Here is a 16648-nt window from a genome sequence, read left to right as displayed (position 1 = left end):
GGTCAATCATATGTCAAATAAATAAAAATAAACATAAATAAAAAGCAAATGCAATTCTAACCTCTGCATTGAACAGGTGAAGAAACTGAGGCATAAGGAAGTTAAGAGATTGCCCCCAGACACACATGAGTAACTAGCAGACCTAAGACAATAAACCACATCTATTTCCCACTATGCTTTCCACCATATCCCACTGCCTAGGTCAGACAATCAGGATTGTCAAGGCCTTCCATGACTAAATCCACTTCACCTTTCCAGTCACAGGCATCTCTCTAGAAAGTTCCCAGGTGATTGCTAACGCAAATACTTCTAAACATTTGGTTAAAACCACAATTCTACCATAATAAATTATCTTTAGCATTTAAACACTTAAGAAGTATCTTCTTATACTATCAATGAGGTAAAAAGCTGATCTGTAACCTGAAACAAAAACTAGTTTCCCAAATGTTAATACCTTAGACTTAAATAACATTATGTTATTTGCATTTCTTCCCAGGTTTGCCTTCCTAAAGTTTCAGTAATTTTAGTTTGGTTTTTTTTTGCGGTACACGGGCCTCTCAATTTTAGTATTTTTATATCTCATCTTACCAAAGCATAAGGACCAGCCTCAGAACCAGTCCTGACTATGGTACTGGGTAATCAAAGAATTGATATTTGACCTGTTACAGTATCTAAGGTAGCTCTCATTCTCTGATTATTCAACCAAGTTCCTTTTTATAACCACATTTTATTTGTTACATCATTGGAGTTTTAATTTTCTGTCTTTCATCCAGATTTAAGATTTTCAAACCTAGTGCCTTTCTGAAAATGATTTATTCTTTAATTGGGCATGGCTGGTAGTACCTAACACATTGTCTTTGGACTATTAGAATTACTGAAAACTAATATAAACCCTATTGGTATTTGATTTAATATAAGCCTAAGTGGTATTTTGTTATACTTATGAGAGCCATCTAGAGCAGAAGTTTGCAACCAGTACACTGTGCCATTCCCTATTGTTACACATGAATCCCAGAGGTGCTGAGACAGAGACTGCCTGTTGCTCAAGCCACTGGGAGCCTGCGTGTTCAGGAGCCCCAGGGGGAGGGGAGGGGAGGGGAGGGCAAGAAAGGGACACCAAACACAGCTTTTAGTGTGCTATGAGTTAATGTGTCATTAGGTAAATGTTATCACTTTCTACATGTGCCATGAAATGAAACGTTTGGGAAGCACTGGTCCAGACAATTCATCTCCATGGAGGGGAGGGGTTGAGTCTGTGGTCAACACTCTTTTCTAGGACAGGAAGCTAATTTATCCTTTTGTAACACACTGTGACATGCCTTTTCCACTTGGTTATTTTGTGTGACCACCGGTGCTGATGAACCGTGGGACCCTGTTTTGCTAGTCCTGATTGGTCTTATTCTGTTCACAGCACCTGTTTTCCTTGGAATTACCCTCAGTTCCCATTGTCTATTCTTTCCTGCTAATACAGAAAATAAAGGGTACTTAACTATAACGTATAGAATGATTTTTTTCAGAGAAGAAACAAAATGTTCATTTATAATTATACTCCCTTAATTTACAAAATCAATAGGAAAGGAAATATGGCTTATATATTAATCCTCTTTGTATTACAATTATGTTTTCATACTTTATATCAACTTTCCTTTTTTTGAATCATTAGGAAGAGTAATTTTTCCTCGACAGTTGCAACCTATTTTGATCAAACACTGTTATTTATTTTATTTTATCTATTTTGTGGTGGTCAGCTTGGCTAAGGGAAGCCCCTTTGGGTGGTTCTTTTGTCCTCTGAACATTGCCTCTGGCATTTTATAAAAGTATGCATGCTGTCTGGCAGCACAGGCTGTCCCAGACCCATCCTGACTTTCCCTTGACTCCAACACCTGGAATCAGCTATCTCCCAAAGGATCTTGGTGTCTTTTAGTAGAGAAGAGTAAGAGAGCCCCAAATCTGAGCGTTAGTAATGCACAATGAGAACAGCTGGTGGGAGTACTGACTAACAGAACTGGAAAATACATGTGCATTTTTAAAGGCGGCCACGAGTTTACACAGAATTTTGCACTTTGGTGTAGTATGTTTCCATATGCTTCTTTTCGTACAGTATGTGGTTTTATCAGCCACTAATACTCCCTATAATAGCGGCAACAATAGTGGCAACAACATTCTATGATCTCATTATCATCCCCCCCACCAAACATTAATATCTTGTTGTAGGTCCTGTGGGCTTTTTTTTTTTTAACAAGTCATTTAGTATTTCATCTTTAAAATAGGATTGATTCTCTTATTCTCCTAGTAGTTGAAACAATTAAGCGAAATGTTGCAAAAGGCCATGAAAATGAAAACTATTTGTCCTACCTACTCCTATGTATTCTAGTACTCATACACGATCTTCCCTGGGCTCCTAGAACACACCTTTGTTTTCCCATTTCCTTATCTTTGCTCACAATGTGCCCTCTTTCTCCACTTCTCTGGGCTCAGTTTAAATGGTGCCTCATCTGGGAGCATTCCAAAGCTTAGAGGCAGGATGAATTCTTGCTCTTCTGTGCTTCAGGAGTACCTCAATAATTCTGTTTTTGAAAAGCATTGGATTTTGTGATTTGTGTACACATTCATCTCCTCTAAAAAGATGAGTTTGTGGAGGGCAGAGATCATATTTTATATACCCAGAGCCTGTGTGAAGTAAAGAGATGTTTGCTGAATTGAATATTGGTTGGGTTAAATCACTCACTGATTCTTCTATTCTTGTGCAATTAAACAAACCCAAAGGGCTTCCCTGGTGGCGCAGTGGTTGAGAGTCCGCCTGCCGATGCAGGGGACGCGGGTTCGTGCCTCGGTCCGGGAAGATCCCACATGCCGTGGAGCCGCTGGGCCCGTGAGCCATGGCCACTGAGCCTGCATGTCCGGAGCCTGTGCTCCGCAATGGGAGAGGCCACAAGAGTGAGAGGCCCACGTACCGCAAAAAAAACACAAACAAACAAACAAAAAACCCAAAGAGTTACTGATGAGGAGAACGAATAATTATTTAAAACACTACTTACTCTGATAACATTACAGGCTCTTAGGATTGAAGTGTGGGCCTCTTAAACTGTGGAACAGAACCACCTAAGAGACCTGTTAAAAATGCAGATACTCAGGCTCTACCCAAGATCTAGCGATTGAATCTGATGATGGAGCCAGGCAATCTGCATTTCTGGCATATGCTCAGATGGTTATTATCCACATCAATGTTTGAGAACCACTGTCTTGAAGAAATTCAGGCCCTCATTTCATCCAAGGCAAGAATCCTACCCAGAGACTCTTGACAACTATCTTGTCCTCATTCACATATCTTTTAGTAGCTGTTTGAAACAAGGTCCTTCTGATGCTACAAAAGATTCATCTCCCAGGAAGGGAATCAAGGTGTGTGTGATAAAGCGAGGAAGAAGATCCTTCTGAATCTGTAATATTATCTCATATCGACTAGTGAGACTTTAGAATAAGCCCCCAGTGGAGCAGCAGTTTTCTCCATGTGAGTGAGGTGTACTGAAATGTATGTGGGATTCTGCACCAGAATAGGTAGATATAAAAAAAAGTGTTTATTGGAGTATAGTTGATTTACAATGTTGTGTTAGTTTCTGCTGTACAGCAAAGTGAGTCAGTTACACATACACATATATCCACTCTTTTTTAGATTCTTTTCCCATATAGATCATTACAGAGTATTGAGAAGAGTTCCCTGTGCTATACAGTATATCCTTATTAGTTATCTCTTTTATACAGAATAGGCAGATTTGATTCCTAGCATTATTGCTTGCTGGCTGTGTGAGCAACGGCAGGTTAGTAAGTCTCTCTGAGTTTTTATTTTGTTTTCCATAAAATGGAGATGTGATAGCCTCCTTCGCTCTCAGGACTGTAAAGAGGACTTTGTGAGAGGCAATGACATATGTAAAACTGCTTTATTAAATCTCAAAGTGGTCTTTGTTTATTGTTATGTTCAATGCATATGTCAATTTTAAAAGCATTCAGAGCATTTCTTTGACTTCTCCCAAGCTCTCCTGGCTGGTAAAGTGGACCCTGGGTGCAGCCTCACTGAAGACACAAATGTAATCCATGGTGCACATGGTGACCTACCCCAATACTAGTCACAGTGCACCTTAGGAGTAACGGCCATAAACGGGAGTTAAGCTACCCATTTACACACATGAAAATGCTTTATACAAACCATGCCATGGATTGTGTTCCGGTTGTTTGCTAACATTGCCCTGCTTTTAAGGGTGTTGAGCTCTGCTTTTTTCAAATGTCTGATCTAATGCTCAGTTTGATTTAGAAGTGAAATGGGGCTGGGCCATACAGCTCAAAACAAACACTTTAGAAATTAGAGTAAAGGAGGCCATGTCATCTGTGGAATTAGAACCAGCCCATTGTGATGGCTTAGCTCCTCTCTCTCCTGCAGGAGGCAGTCTTATCCCACTTAGTCACCTTAGTTACTGCCTTCTGTAAGCCCAGAGCCCCCAGGTGCCTTGCACAGATAGTCACTCAATATTTCTTGAATTGTATATATACTTTTTTTTTTTTTTTTTTGCGGTACGCGGGCCTCTCACTGTTGTGGCCTCTCCCATCGCGGAGCACAGACTCCGGACGCGCAGGCTCAGCGGCCATGGCTCGCGGGCCCAGCCACTCCATGGCACGTGGGATCTTCCCGGACCGGGGCACGAACCCGTGTCCCCTGAACCGGCAGGCAGACTCCCAACCACTGCGCCACCAGGGAAGCCCCTATATATACTTTTTATTCAAGGCAGATCTTGGTGTAAGACATGTTGCATTGGTGAATGTGGTGCTGATCACTTAATACTTCTCTGTAGAACTCAAAGTTCCATATACAGCTTGGATAGTATCTCTTATTTGGAAGGGTCCTTGACAATCCAGCCTTTTCCAAAATGTGCTCCATGGAGCACTAATTCTGTGAGACACTCCTTGAAGAAGTTGGAGCGGGATTCCATTGTTAACTAACTTTAGGAAACACTGCCCATCCCCTCTTGGGAGGTCTGAATGCACACGGCATACTGAACGCTGAGAAGTAATGCAGCAGTCTCCCCTTTTGTTTTGTTGTTTGATAATATGTAACACGATTTGGGAAATTTTGCCCTCTTCTTACCTCAGCTTCCTACACCCTTAGTGGTGTGACACAGGCTGTACATACAGTAAGGGGAACCATCTCTTTTTAGGCTTTTAACTGCCACTCACTGCCTGTGAAAATTTGTCTCTAGACGAACCCAACTCCTGACTGAATGATCTTGTGATGATACTGCAGCATCTGATTACCTTCGAGGTAAAAGTTAAGAGCATTTGTTTTCTTCAACATTATTTTTAAGTAGTCAGCAAGTTCTCATCTTTCAAACACCAGAAAGGAAGAAAAGGTGCTAAGAGAGAGTCCTCCTTCCCACCTCAACCCCCATCTGCTCAGCTCCCATTCTCCATCACCACCACCACCAGAAGTAACTGCTGCTTTTAACTTCTGATTTAACCTTCCGGACAATCAATGCTTAAGCATATCAGCGCCAATTCATATATATATATATATATATATATATATGAACCTCTTTTTTAGAAATACTAGCTTATTTTACACATTTTTCAAAGAGCAAAAATTGTTCACCATCATCCTAAGGGCATAAAAATCACAAAACTGGATTCTGCTTTGAAGCCTTAACTTGCTCACATGAAGAAGAGATAAGAAATATGCTTGTGGAGGGCCTAGAAATCTTGCAGTTGGCAAACCAGAGATTTCTACATGGCAGGAGGCCCCATTAGGATTTGCAGTGTGTGTCAAGTTCACAAGCAAACCAAAATGCAAAGGTTCCCCCAACTTTGCCATGCAGAGATCTCTCCTGGATATTTCATTGCTGATATGAAATATGCATTATTCAAATCAAAGAAAAAGAGGTAAAATACAAAAGGAAGATTTGGGAAATGAAAAATTTAAGTACCATTTGAAGACTAGCAATTAGAAGGCCAGAAGGAGGAAAAGGGTAGCCACAGATGACACCCTGAGTGAAATATTCAGTAGTAACTGCTACTTTTTTTTTCAGTTTTTTTTAAAAAATTATTTATTTATTTTTATTTTTGGCTGCGTTGGGTCTCCGTTGCTGCGTGTGGGCTTTCTCTAGTTGTGGTGAGCGGGGGCTACTCTTCATTGCAGTGTACGGGCTTCAGTAGTTGTGGCATGCGGGCTCAGTAGTTGTGGCTCATGGGCTCTAGAGTGCAGGCTCAGTAGCTGTGGCACACGGGCTTAGTTGCTCTGCAACAGGGATCTTCCCAGACCAGGACTTGAACCCGTGTCCCATGCATTGGCAGGCAGATTCTTTTTTTTTTTTTTTTTTTTTAAATATGGAACGCTTCACGAAGTTGCGTGTCATCCTTGCGCAGGGGCCATGCTAATCTTCTCTGTATCGTTCCAATTTTAGTATATGTGCTGCCGAAGCAAGCGGCAGGCAGATTCTTAACCACTGCGCCACCAGGGAAGTCCCTCTTTTTCAGTTTTAAACCACTGAGACAGGGTGTTTGTCCAATCATCAAGGCAGTGTAACAGAATGGCTAAGAGGATTTAAAGTCAATCAGGACTCTTTTCATGTCCAGCTCTGACACTTACTTTCTGTGTGATGGTGGGCAAGTTACCTAACTTCTCTGTGCCTTCATCTCATCATCTGTAAAATGGGCAGTAAGAGTATCTACCTATCAGGACTATTGTGAAGGTTATCGGAGATGGTACCTATAAAGAACTTAAGCAAGAGCTTGACTCAGCTATATTAGTATTTGCTGAACAGAGGTGATTTTTAAGGGGACTTTATTAGTAGATGAACTATTCAGGTTGTATCCTTCCCCATCCAAGTAGTGATCCATTCACTAAAAAGTTCAGACCAAGAGCAGGTCGTTGCTACATAGACTGGTTAGTTTGTACCTGAGTACTCTGATTTTTTGTCATTAGTGATGCTTGTGATTTCCTTTTGCTATTGCCTTAGAACATTCTAATTTATCCAAGAGATCTGGAGCTAACTGAGTGTATTAACCACTGAAAGACAATTTCAGTTCCAATGAATGACAGAGTCAGATTCTTAGACTTTATCTTAGTCCCTGGAAATGGGTTAGTGGACCAGAGACATTTCACTAATTTGTAGGAATGGCCGAAAGACTCATTTCAAATCTTATCCATTAACTCAACAGAAACTGCGTTAAATCCATGTTCTTTATATAGGGTAGAGATGATACTTGAAAAGGATCACAGTCTGAAACCCAGCTGTATAATAAGAACCACATTGCTGATGTCAGCACCAGGAAGCTGTAGCTTGTTGAAACTCTTTGGGACTCTAGCATCCACTCATATTTATAACATTTTTGCTTTTTTACCCTTGAAATGACACATCATCTTAGAGTTTCAAAGAGAGTTCCAAGTCAGAGAGGGCTGAGCCTATTTTAGAGCTGATAGGAGAGTCATGGCATGAAAGTAGCTGTCACGCAACAAATGAGGAATAGAGCTACTTCAGAAACTACAAATTCCCAAATTTCTTTAGAACTAAGATTTCCAGACAGCTCTCAGACACTGGAGGAAGACTAAGTCTTTGGAACCCACCACAATATAAGTGAAGCAGGGTAATTAACATATGGCCAGTGAAATAATGGCTAGCTGCACTTGACAAAATATCCAAGCATTTCCAGGGAATATGCAAGTTATGGATCACGGGTTATTAAATGTAGGTGTACATGTCCCATTGGGGCCCTCAAGATAAATAGTATGAAAAATAGTACTTAATATCGCTTGGTGATTCTGCTTTAGAATCAGCTAAATGACAGGAAAATTGTCATCTGTTATGGATGAGAATAATAAACTCACAAAGTAATTTTTATCCTGAATTCAGATAACTGTCTGTTTCTCCCTCCCCTCCCTTTCCACATGCTGTATTGGGATAAATGATGTTTTCAATCAGGGAGGGATGGGAAAAGTATATCCTAAATTTCCAAAAAGCTGTCTAGGTCAGTCCAGAGTCTAGTCAGAAAGTGTATTCATCCTGCCTGGATATTTCCATTGACAGTGGAAGCAAGGCAGGGACAGCTGAAAAGGATTACATTTGTGACCCTTCCCAGGGAGATCCTAAAGTTGAAGACACTTAGAGGCTCACAACTTGTTACCATTTTCCCTTAATTTCTCTGGGTAAGCAGTCAGGCTGAATGAATTTGTGATTCACTTAATAAACGCTTGGAGGAATGATTTCTTGCTTCCCTGAGCCATGTTTTTTAATCTGGTCTACACCACCCTTCAAAACATGAAAGGAAAAAAAAAAAAGCCTTAGAAAACCAAATGACTGGCTTTTCTCAACATGGGTGAAGAATGTTTCCATTCTGTTTGTGTTATTATGGAAAGGAGTGGGATGGGCACTAAATTAGGTGTCAGCCCTACCTGCCAGTGGGGTGGCTGAGAGAATTACTACCAGTGGCTTGGAAAGTATAATCACGTTTAGAACTATAAAGTCATATTATTCTTTTCTGTTTGGTAAGCCTATCAGACTTCAAAATGCTACTTAACTAGCTTCCCCAGAACATTACTGTATAGTTAAGAAAATACTCAACAAGCCTATCTAAAGTGTTCACCTTAGATATGTGGTTTTCTTCTCATTCAAAAATTATTACACAAAACCATGTGGTCTAACCATTGCACAGTCTCTTTAAAAACCAAAACAAACAGGAAACATATATTCTACTTACACTGAACTGAAGGATTTGCTTGGCCCAATCAGCTGACTTCTTATACTCAGATGGACCTCGGCCTACTTGATCTGGCTGCTCTTCAGGTGAAACATCCAAATGGCCCAAATAACCAGCTTCTCCTGAAGTTGTTCAACTGTTCTGCATGGACAGGCTTAGCTTTAAGCAAATCCTATAGCATATTAGTTTTAACATTTTATTAATGTTCAACAGGAAAATAAATTTCTGAGAACATAGTTTTAGTTTACAAAGAGGGGCAATGTGCAAAGTCTTTCCAATGCTTTGTGGAGCACAACTTTAAATAGAGATCATTCTGTTGACAGAGCATACGTTGGTATGTAAAACATAGGTTCAAGTTCAAGTGCAGGGTTGCCACTTTCAGGGTCTCATTCTCTGTATATTTATATACTGGTATACATCACTAATCCTGGAGTAAAACCGGTTGTTCAAGGATACTATAGCATTGCCAAATAGCCAAACAATGTTTCATTTTAAGTTATAGCCCCTGAACTTTCTGCCAGAAATTCCTTATACATATCTCATACCTATTTCACTTAAGACAGTAGGAAAGAAAAATTAGAATGTTCCCAAGTCACAAGGTTCCTATGTGAAAAATGTATCTCTGTATCTGCAATAAGGTGTTGTGGACATGGCATTCCTGTACAGGGAATGTTGTTGGCCTGCTTCATAGATACCTGTGTCAGTTCTGCAACTACAGACGTATGGTGCTGAGAGCATACAACATGCTTTGTACAGCCATTAAAGCATTACTAAAACAACCACAGTGAGGTAGTTTCAGTTTGGCAACTACAAAATGTATTACACATTGCTACTTAGATCACTTTTAAAAAAAAATTTTAATTAATTTATTTTTTAAACATCTTTATTGGAGTATAAATGCTTTACAGTGGTGTGTCAGTTTCTGCTGTATAACAAAGTGAATCAGCTATACATACACATATATCCCCATTATCTCCTCCCTCTTGCGTCTCCCTCCCACCCTCCCTATCCCACCCCTCCAGGTGGTCACAAAGCACTGAGCTGATATCCCTGTGACATGCGGCTGCTTCCCACTAGCTATCTATTTTACATTTGGTAGTGTGTGTATGTCCATGCCACTCTCTCACTTCGTCCCAGCTTACCCTTCCCACTCCCCGTGTCCTCAAGTCCATTCTCTACATCCGTGTCTTTATTCCTGTCCTGCCCCTAGGTTCTTCAGAACCTTTTTTTTTTAGATTCCATATAAATGTGTTAGCATACGGTATTTGTTTTTCTCTTTCTGACTTACTTCACTCTGTATGACAGACTATAGGTCCATCCACCTCACTACAAATAACTCAATTTCATTTCTTTTTATGGCTGAGTAATATGCCACTGTATATATGTGCCACATCTTCTTTATCCATTCATCTGTCTATGGACACTTAGGTTGCTTCCATGTCCTGACTATTGTAAATAGAGCTGCAATGAACATTGTGGTACGTGACTCTTTTTGAATTATGGTTTTCTCAGGGTATATGCCCAGTAGTGGGATTGCTGGGTCGTATGGTAGTTCTATTTGTAGTTTTTTAAGGAACCTCCATACTGTTCTCCATAGTGGCTGTATCAATTTACATTCCCACCAACAGTGCAAGAGGCTTCCTCTTCTCCACACCCTCTCCAGCATTTATTGTTTCTAGGTTTTTTGATGATGGCCATTCTGACCAGTGTGAGGTGATACCTCATGGTAGTTTGCATTTCTCTAATGATTAGTGATGTTGAGCATCCTTTCATGTGTTTGTTGGCAATCTGTGTATCTTCTTTGGAGAAATGTCTATTTAGGTCTTCCACCCAGTTTTTTGATTGGGTTGTTTGTTTTTTTGATATTGAGCTGCATGAGCTGCTTGTATATTTTGGAGATTAATCCTTTGTCAGTTGCTTCATTTGCAAATATTTTCTCCCATTCTGAAGGCTGTCTTTTCATCTTGTTTATGGTTTCCTTTGCTGTGCAAAAGCTTTGAAGTTTCATTAGGTCCCATTTGTTTATTTTTGTTTTTATTTCCACTTCTCTAGGAGGTGGGTCAAAAAGGATCTTGCTGTGATTTATGTCATAGAGTGTTCTGCCTACGTTTTCCTCTAAGAGTTTTAGAGTGTCTGGCCTTACATTTAGGTCTTTAATCTATTTTGAGTTTATTTTTGTGTATGGTGTTAGGGAGTGTTCTCATTTCATTCTTTTACATGTAGCTGTCCAGTTTTCCCAGCACCACTTATTGAAGAGGCTGTCTTCTCTCCATTGGATATTCTTGCCTCCTTTATCAAAAATAAGGTGACCGGGCTTCCCTGGTGGCGCAGTGGTTGAGAGTCCGCCTGCCGATGCAGGGGACACGGGTTCATGCCCTGGTCCAGGAAGATCCCACATGCCGTGGAGCGGCTGGGCCCATGAGCCATGGCCGCTGAGCCTGCGCATCCGGAGCCTGTGCTCCACAACGGGAGAGGCCACAACAGTGAGAGGCCCACGTACCGCAAAAAAAAAAGAAAAAGAGGTGACCATATGTGCGTGGGTTTATCTCTGGGCTTTCTATCCTGTTCCACTGATCTATATTTCTGTTTTTGTAGATCACTTTTGTTTTTGAAAGATGCTTACACGATCTCCTAGAACTCACCATTTCAGGCTTTGCTTTAACTTCACCTTTCATCTACTGATAAAAGCTCTTTCATTTTGTTTCCTTCTATTCAGGACACTTTTTCTCCCATAATAGCTTTCTATGATTTTCCCTTTTCCCTGGCTATTAACCAAGTTGTTCACTGAATATTCCTCCAAGTTTTTTTAGTAGCTGTACAGTGTAGTAGTAGTGGGGATAGTGGAAGTGCTAGTAGTAAATAATAAATAGTAAATTGTAATAATAATAGAACAATAACTGCTGTAGTGGAAATAGTTTGTTTTTGCCTTCTTAACATCCATTCCTCCTGAAAACAGCTCTGCCGTTTCCTTTTGGAGAACTGACTTCTCTTACTCTCAGCCTACATGGGCACATGACCTAGGCTTGGCTGACTGGAGCTGTCTATCCACCCTTTGGCTCCAGTGACTAACTCACTGCTGGACATGTGATCCAAACAGGCCAATGAAACCCCATTCCAGGGACTTCAGGAGACTCTTGGAATCCCTTTTTCCTGTGGTTGCTCAGGAAGGAGGATGTCTCAGCATGCACCCTGCCATCTCATGGGGGACAGTCTGCCTGAGGGTGAAATCAATCAGAGGAATATAGAGAAAACCCAGAGTGAGGACCTTGGATAAACTCCTAGATCCAGATTGGGCTTCTATCACTTAAACTGGAAAAATCCTGACCAATACAGGATATAGTATTTATTGAGCACTGCTTGTGTATCAGGCACAGAGATAAATGCTTTTACTAGTTGTTCTCTCATTTAAGCCACACAACAGACCTGTGTTTGTTCTTATTGTACAGATGAGGAAACAGAGGTTTAAACAGGCTAAGTAACTTGTCTGAGGTCATATAGCTGGTTAGGAACACCAAAACCTCTGAACTGATAATATTGATAAGGCTGATTTTAGCAAGATAGGCCTGTGACATCAACTCAGAGAAACACCCAGATTGGAGGGCTGCTGTTACCTAGGCACTGAGGCACTAAGTTGAAAGTATCAATTTAGGCACATTGGGGCTTAGAGTCTTTATCAAGCTGATCTTGTCAGAACTGACCACAGATGAAATGAAAGCCAGACAAAATTCTACTCACTTGACCATGGGGCTGGTTAGATCCTGGGATTCTCCACAGGGAACAGGAGTGAGGACAGTCAGTTCCAAGGCCTCTGTGAAGAGACAGTATGTATGTCAGGCTGTGTGTGTTATAGTTACTTATAGTTACTTAAGAATTAAGGAGCCTCCTGAAAAGGGTCTTGGGATAGCCCCAAATGGGGTTAAGTAGCTGGTGAGAGGATGAGGTAGTGGTTGACCCCAGAGCCCATTCCAGCCAGCACTTGTGTTTGCAACTGATTTGTCATGGTCTGGCCCAGGACGAGGTGAAGTCATTGTGGTTGAAGGTACAAAATGATCCAAGCATGCTCCAGGCGGAGGCTTGTTTGCCCCCCAATCCATTCCTTGCCCTTCCCCTGCCCTTCTATGCTTCTCAGGGGGACTGACCCCTGCAGGTTATCTTTCCCAGGCCCGTATGTTAGTTGGCTCCTGCCTGGGTTCAGTCAATGGTAGGCACTGGTGAGGTATTGGCAGGGGGAACAAGGGTAAGTTAGGGTGTTTCTCTCCCTCATTCTCTGCCTCAGACTCATTCTCTGGCAACAGCTGCGTCTCCTCCACAGCTCCAGCCCCAAGACAGACCCACCTTGGTTCCACTTGTGCCTCCTAACCCTTGCCCATGGACCTCTGCAAAGGCTGCCTTACTCCCTCCAGCCTGGGGGCTGGTAGAGGCTTCCTGCTAGCACTATCCTCTGCCGCTGTCTCAGCTCCTCCATCACCTGTAACCAATTCCCTGTTGTAAATGCCTGTAGTGTTTCCTGTTTTCCTGGTTAGCCAAATGTCCAAAATACAACTACTTCCTGAGGACAGTGAGCCTGCATTTGTGTGCCCTCATGTAAATAGTATGTGCTTAAAAATAAGTTGGTTGCTTAGCTGGTTGGTTTGGACTCTCTTGCCAGCCTAACCCATCATTTGTACCTTCTGCTTTCACAGGACTGCTGTGCAGAATCAAAGATCCCATTTCTAGGCCTCATTTTAACGGGCTGGCTGGTCCCTTCGACTTCCTACTTACTCCTTTACAGGCTGCTAGGAGCTGAGCAACAGGAGTCTTTCCTGAAAACCTTTTCCATCTTCTCAGTAATCATATTAAATATCTGATTTTGTGTGGGCTGGTCAGAGAAAACATACTTCCCTTTTCACTAAAGACAAGGCATCTCAGCACGACTCGCTGCAATTTCTTTTTTTTTAATTTAAGAGACAAGTTTGATTTCCTTTGAAAACAGTGGTTAATGGACTTAGCATACTAATTCCCATCTAATGCAGCAAACTTCAAGAGTAGGCTTTCATCTGAGCGCAGGTAAATCACAGAATTCTTATACCACGGTATTGAAAAACTCCCATAATTAAACTAAAACCATTTCTTTTAAGCCATTCTACAAAGTAAAGTCAACCTGAATTCCTTGCTTGTACCTGAAAGAGTCTAGAAATTTATCTTCAGCTGCAGCTGATAAATGCCTACCCTTGCTTCCAGAATGCCACATTTCTGATACAAATCTTTCTTGGTGGTTTGTTTGACCATCCCCTGCCTCAGGAAGAAACCTGGAAGGTCCTGCATGCGTAAGTACGGTCAATGGTGCAGCTGACTGGAGCCGACTGAGCCAATAGTGCCGTTTTGGTACAGTGTTTTGTTGGCTATATCATCTGCAGTGTGGTTGGCCAGAGTGGGAGGACTTGGGAGTATCCACAGGAAGTGGATATTTCCTGACCAGCTCATCCCTTGCTGACTCTCCAGCATTTTCTTGTCTACAACTAAAACGTTTTGCCTTGTCTGTTCCTAAGGCCTCTTGAGACAGTGGGCATTTTTTTCCTTCATTTTTCAACTTGTGCCAAATGTGTCAGGAGTTAAGTCCATAATGCATAGATCTTGGCCGCAGATCTTTTAAGGATGTGGCCTCTTTGTCTCTGGCTTCATAGTAATCAAATGTATCTGCAAATCTGACCCTTTAAGAAATTTTGGCTTGGTGCCTTCTGTAGAAATGAGAACCCTATTAAGAGGAGACTGAGAAGATAGGCCTGTCAAACTCTCCCCTTCCAATGACCCCAATAAGAATAAAAGAGAGTGCAAGCCATCTGGATTGGCTGTCCAAGAAGAGGACTAAGATGAAGCACCCTCACTCTCTTCCTTAGTACCCAGCACCGGCTTTCACTTCACCTCAGGCTAGGTCCTAGACTAAGCAGGGCAACCACATCTGGCCAAAGAGGTCAACTCCTCATCAACTCTGAAGTTATGCAGTATGCAATCTGCCCAACTGTTCATGGTGGCCCTATTGTGGGAGTGAGGCTTCCCTGGTTTCTCTTGCTACACCTAGACCTAGACCTAGAAGGTCTGCTTTTAGCCCCAACTCTCTCTCTGTATAAACTATTCCTGTGAGGCCTCAGTTTCTTTGCCTTAAAAAAGACGGGAGATCCCTACCTCAGAAAGCTTTTATGAGACTGAATGAGCTGGCAATGAGAGACTTAACATTACTTGGGAAAAGTCTTTCCTAAAGACAGTACAGCATTATTTTCAAGTTGGCACTAACAAAATAACTCTCTGGGAATGAAAATTTTACCCATATGAGCTAAACTAACTTATTCCATGTGCTGGGACAACCACGGAAATTAGCAAGTGCTAATGTGCTCAGGGTCCCCAAGAAGTGAGGTTGACTTCAGATCAACCATGCTTTTGGAAAATTATGGATCATAGGTGGCCTTGAATTATTATTACCCCTTTGTACTGCTACGATTCTTGAGTTGACTGAAACTTTCATTATTGTTAGAGTCAGCCTCATTAGGAAACGCTGTAGGCTATAAGAGAAGGTTGTCTTCAAGTACCAGATGGATTCAGAGAGCAGGGGTGGAGAAGCAATGCAAAGAAAAGGAAGTTCACAGGAGCAATGATAGTTTCTTGGGGAGGAGTAACTGGATTGGCTTTGAAGGGAAGATTCTGAGAGCTCAGAAGCAGATAAGACAGACATGAGAGATTGCACGGCAGAATAAAAGTTTGGTCTGTTAGTGGAATAAACAGTTGATTGGAATGGAGACCATGCATTTGGGGAGTGAGAGATTCTGGTTAGTGGGGTGGAGTCATCACAGACCACAGAGGGCTAGGAAAGAACGATGGGGCCTGCTTGGCGCTCAGACACCACTGAATGTGTACTTTCCACAGTCATCAAACCAAGTATGCAGGGAAGAGCCTGTTCCTTCACCTAGAGAATCTTAAAACTTTCTTTTTCTGCATGGTCTGGTGCTTCTCTCTCTCTCTAATTTCCCATGTGGGGACACACACTGCTTTGTCAAATAAACAGTCCCTTCCTCAAGGGGCGTTCAGACTGGAACTTGTTTTCAAAAATGTGTCTGTCTCCCAGCAAAAAAAAAAAAAAGACCATCCTAAAACTGCCATCCTTCAAATTAGAAACCAAAGCAAGTTGCTGCAAAGTATCTGTCATTGATAATTCACACTGACACCAAAGTTTGGTTTCTTTAAAAGTTCAAGTTCTTAAACTCTCTTTTCAAGTGGCGTTGAACATTTAGTTAGAACACAGACCTCCCTGAGGTGGGGTGTTTTTTTTCTGATGCAGCACCTGTCTCAGGAACACACCAGTGCAACCTCAGCAGCATGGACTTCATAGCAGCGGTGGACCAGCCCTCAAAGGGCGAGACCACTACATCTTTCCAAAGTTGCCTCCTCAAGATAGGTAATGTATGGAGTATGAGTTTCAGCCAAAACTTTGTTGGTTGCAAGGAAAGGAAACTCAACCAAGCTTATATAAAAGTTGTAAAGATACTGAGATGCCACTGAATAAATTTCAGCCAGTCCTCAATGGAACTGAGCTTGAAACTGGGAGCCACCAGGGAGAAGGTAGCTTCTCTGTCTCTCTGGAGCAGCACAATCCCTCACCTGCTTTCCTCTGTGTTTGCTTCATTCTTTACCCCTCAACATACTCGATTCTCATTGCTCACAGCAGTTACATTCTCTAAAATTGACACAAACATCGAATTAGCAAATAGAGAACCATTACTCCTAGGGGAAATACAGGATTAGGTTCCTGCAAGCCTCTGGTCACAACACTTTTGCCAACCGATCAATCCATAACCTGGCTTTATGTGTATTTCTGTTTTAAGGCACCTTATTGTTGATTCATTAACACTGAACTCACAACCAACAGCACTACAACCTGAAG

At 41.7% G+C, this 16648-nt stretch overlaps 1 non-coding gene across 1 annotated transcript; it reads right to left on the bottom strand.

Moving 5' to 3' along the window:
• Window positions 1–6360: 6360 nt before the first annotated feature.
• Window positions 6361–6463, bottom strand: LOC136136748 (U6 spliceosomal RNA). The gene has a single exon (XR_010656684.1). It is a non-coding gene; the product is annotated as a U6 spliceosomal RNA (small nuclear RNA).
• Between the last annotated feature and the right edge of the window lie 10185 nt (window positions 6464–16648).

Source organism: Phocoena phocoena, chromosome 16, assembly GCF_963924675.1.
Source record: "Phocoena phocoena chromosome 16, mPhoPho1.1, whole genome shotgun sequence".
Lineage (NCBI taxonomy): Eukaryota > Metazoa > Chordata > Mammalia > Artiodactyla > Phocoenidae > Phocoena > Phocoena phocoena.
Note: the sequence above shows the minus strand (reverse complement) of the source record. Positions and strands in the feature narration are given on the sequence as shown.